At 42.7% G+C, this 4,697-nt stretch overlaps 1 pseudogene; it reads right to left on the reverse strand.

Annotated features, from left to right (window-relative positions):
- Window positions 1-654: 654 nt before the first annotated feature.
- LOC137283890 (uncharacterized) lies at window positions 655-4,188 on the reverse strand (annotated as a pseudogene).
- Window positions 4,189-4,697: the final 509 nt, after the last annotated feature.

The following is a 4,697-nucleotide window of genomic DNA, read 5'->3' on the forward strand; positions in this document are numbered from 1 at the left end:
TGTCCTACAAGACAATGTAACATCAGCCCACCAAGGGCTCCTTTCTTGAAGTAACCTTTACCAATGTTAACCTTTACTCCCATTCCTTAACACTGCACTAAGGCTACCTTAGTGACTTACAATCATCTTAGCGCTTTGTGAAAGGAGGCTCTGGCTCATGACTCATATTCATTAAAATTAATCGTACAGTGCATGTTTAAGCTGAGAAAACCAATGAAGGTAACCGGACAATACATGGGTTTTAATAACATATGTATGTAATATGAAACATCGCCACTGACCGAAATATTTAAATAATCCGTAAGGGATCGGGCTAAAACTGCTCCATTGCAAAACGGCCCCGATGTTGCTAAGTGAAAACAGCCAGAGATTACTTGAAATGACCCGTACACTTGCAAAACAAGGCGTGAAATGTATTTGAGCCTTTATTTTGACATGTAACATGCACTGAAAACATAAAAAGTCCTAATAATACACTCATAGAAGCACACACGTTAACCGCAGTATTATTAACATGCTTGACCATGAGTTTGTTTTCAGTCTTAGTATATTCTAAAGTTACATAATGGGCATTAAATAGAGCAACGACACAGACAATAAACTTTCAATTGTTCTAGCATGATGCCAAAAAGGGACCAGTTCTTAGATATGAAGTCAGCGGATGATGGGTCCATGGACGCGGCTGCATCTGGTCAAAAGCTGACCCATCGACAGGACTTCATCCTTGTAACCTATCCAGGCCTCGAAGGTATCTTCCTGTACAGCTGTGTCAGAGTTGCAGAGGCAGGTTCGAAGTCGGCCTTCTTGAATCATCCGAACTTGCAAGGGCAACAGACTGGCTTCTCTGTGCAGTTCAGGGATTAGTCTGTATATGACAAGGGACTGGTCGCCAACTTTACTGTTGATTCGTCTGTGCCATCCTATTAAGAATACATAAACAATTAACATTATCATAAAGCTACCCAAATATTGAATTCAAGCAAATGTTTAATACTCTGGGGAACTACATAGATATTTTTTTCTCTCTTTCACACTTGTTAGTTATCAGGTATATAGATTGATACACTAAAAGAGGCCAACCCTCGACATGGTTGTTTGTCCGAACTGTCACACTAAACACTGACCAGGCCTTAGATGTGAATATGAGGTGCCCAATCCACTACCTTGAGACATACAACACCAGGTCGCGCAGCTTTCCACGGGAAGGCTCTCTCTCTGAGATCTTTTCAAACAAGCTTGAGATGCGTGAAGCGGGCAGGAACGGCAAAGCCATTAAGTTCTTGATGAACTTGTGTGCTGAGTCCTCGTTCATGTATACAACCTAGTTAAAAAGAACAGTACAAACATCAGTCTAAAGAAACTAATTTAGGTCATTTAGGTCATTTTGATGAAAGAGTGACAGATTTTAGATTTAGTATATTTGAACCTCTTACCTGAAGTCCAAGTCCTTGGCTCTTGCGCCATATTGCCTGAGTCAAGTGTAATAAGCATCCACGGATTCTTACGTTGCCCAAGACAGTCCTGACAGCCTTCCAGTGCTCCGTTGTTCAAAACAACCTTATCTCTTAAGGTCAACCTTATCTTAAGATTACAACCTTAGACCTTTACTAAGGTCAGTCTCCCGTTGCACGAAACAACCTTAACTGAGATTAGCCTTAAGTTAAGGTTGATAACTAAGGTTGGTCCGACCCAACCTTAACATCTCTAAGGTTGGGAAGGGAATATATATTATACAACGAGACTGAGAGACATTTGAGGAAGCAGAGAGTGTACAGAGAAAGAACGAGTCAACTGGACACGCCGAATTCACGTGGTAACCAGGGACGCTTCCGTTACTTCTGCGCTGAAGAGTTCAGCCTTAGTTAAGGTTACGGCGAAGGTTGGAGTCCGAGTTAAGGTTGCCCTAAGGTTGTTTTGTGCAACGGGCGTATCTTTTTCTTAAGGTGATCGTAACTCTAACCTTAGTGTTTAAGGTTAATCTTCGCTAAGGTTGTTTTGAACAACGGAACAATGGCTGCCAGCTCAAAATCGGCGACAACGGTCGTGACGTCACGCACTGCAGGCAAGATGTCGGAATACGCTGACGCAGTCACTAGCCCTACGGCGAGACATCATCACAAAATTACATGTGAAGGAAATGCCTTCTTTGCTTCTGTATATTTCCTTGTACCTGAGTGCTGAAATCCCTGTGCGCGAAGACGTTGTGTCCATAGTTGACAACCATCACAGCTAATGGCTGACGTACTGATGTTTCCGGATGGTCTTATTGCAAACCACATAGAGTTTTGGCATTGTGAATGTAGAGTAACCTTCTATCCCCATCAATAAATACTGTATATCGTTGACATAGAGAACACCATGCCATAATCTTGAGTTCATAGACTTATATTTTACCGTGTTCATTCATGTACTATTGCTGATGTTTGTCAACACACCAGCTCTGTCAGGATTCACTCGACAGGGCAACTGCTACTTCAGTGTTGTTTTAATGACCGTGTGTGTGACTACATGGCATGGATATGGTTTTAAAAGTTTGAATTCTGATTCTGAAATGTAATGTTTTATTTGTCAAACTTGTGTTCTTGTAAATAAATTAGACGATCTGTACATTATTCACTTCACTTTGTACATTTGATTCATATCTTGCACTTGTATTATTCGTCTCACGGCCATTTGAACAGAATAAAATCATGATGAAAATGTCAAAGAGCCCCAAAATATTTGGGGCCCTTTCATCGAATTTAGGTCCGTTTCGACTTTGGGCCGTTCTGCCGTGGGGCCGTTTCAACTATAACCCATCCGTAATACGAAAGGTGTTCCATTCTAAGCGACTAACCCATTCATTTTAACTAAAGAAGAGACCTGTTATTCGGGACAGTTTTAAACGGAGCAATCTTGAAAGTAACTGTACCACTCGTGCGCTTTTAATAACAGATATATGTACCATGAAACTATACCATACTGAAATATTCAAGCATTCCGTTTAATTGAACTTCAAGGTTTATCATTCTGAACTACTGTGCGATAGTACCAAAAACACACAATAGTAATTTACTAAATAAAGTTATAGCGTTTTATGACCTTCTTAAGAGTAACGTCATTCTCGTGCAGGCTTCCTATACTTTTTCCAATATTTCAAAGATCCTGAGATGATGGTGACGTGTCCGTATGATGATGTCGATATTATGTTTGAGTTTTTTGCTTTAGTCCCATCTGGGATTCGAATACCCTCAGAGTCAGGCACCTAATCGCCAGCACACAGAGTCAGCCGCCTAGCCCACTCAGTCACTCCCATTCGAAACCCGGATGGGACTCAACCAAAAAAGAACTAGAATTTGTACTTTACTAAGAAAGTGAAATCCCAAATATGACATATGTTGCAGTGGTAACCCAACCCATCTCTGCCCTGACCTGCCCTACCCTGCTTCCCTAGCCGATCCTGCCCTACCCTACCCTACTTACCTATCCTACCTTACCCTATTCCACTCTACCTTACCCTACCCTACCATACCATACCCTACCCTACCCTACCCTGCTCACTCTTGAGGGTTGAGGCTGAGGGTTGAATGGCCAGTGGTTGGAATGTCAGGGTAGGGATGGAGGAGGATGGTTAAATGTGCTGTAGGATGCGCAGTAAGACAAAACGGAAACGAAGTGTAGAGAGACAATTACGGGTGGGTATGATAGCTGAAGGTCCAAATGGACGTGAAGTGACCGTAATAAAAGAAACAGTACAAGGAAAGGGCCTTTTGTGCGTCCGTGTGTGCGTGCGTCTGTGTATGGATATATGAAGTGACAATTATCTGAGTTATTCTCCGCTGTAGATACTAAGGCGTTGATACCACTAGCTTCATCTTACAATTATTGCAAACAGTTTCGCCTATTAAGCACTCGTACACACAAAAAAAGAACATTTCATCTGACGAGCTGCGATCCGAGTGAGGGCATGCAGCCTGGCGTTAAATATAGCCATTTAGTTGAGAGACCACACATAAGTGGTAGACATACAGGGTTGTATGAAGGGCAGAATCAAACATAACATCCTGCGGGAAATCGGGATTGGCAGTATCCTACCCCTACTATCCATGTCTTATCAGCGGTGAGAGGCGGCCGGGTATCAAGACCCGACCCTTCCTCAGTCACCACCCCCATGCTGATCTCCCGATATCCCAGCTCTGTCGCCGCCATACAGCTTTCTCTCGATCCTGGGGTCGAGCAATCATTCTAATCTGCCATCCCGGCCCCCGGGTTAGGGGCAGTGTGACGTCACGTCACGAGGAACATGCGTCCGGCGCCGCTTGGGGTGGGGTCCCTCCGACATCGTGGAATCGGTTACTTACTTCCATGCAAAAAATTAAATTGGAGGAAAAGTTTTAAAACATACGAGCTAATTTCCACTTTCAGAATAAACAGCTCTGACACTACGCTATTGAAAAGAATCCGATTTTATCGTTGCCATATTTCTTAACATTTCATGAAATTACTACAAAGCTCTTGGCTGGTGGTGCAAGATAACAACAACGTCTTTAAGTGTAACCCGCTCAGACCATTACACCAAGGCGCAGTCAATGCACGGGAATTTATTTTTGTTTTAATGATCTTATTTCGGTGAGAAAGCGATACATTTTGCTCTTATTCGGTGACCAGTATCACTCACATTGACGCCAAAATGCAAAACTTCATCTCGACACCGTGTC

The sequence above is a fragment of the Haliotis asinina genome, chromosome 5 (genome assembly GCF_037392515.1).
Source record: "Haliotis asinina isolate JCU_RB_2024 chromosome 5, JCU_Hal_asi_v2, whole genome shotgun sequence".
NCBI lineage: Eukaryota > Metazoa > Mollusca > Gastropoda > Lepetellida > Haliotidae > Haliotis > Haliotis asinina.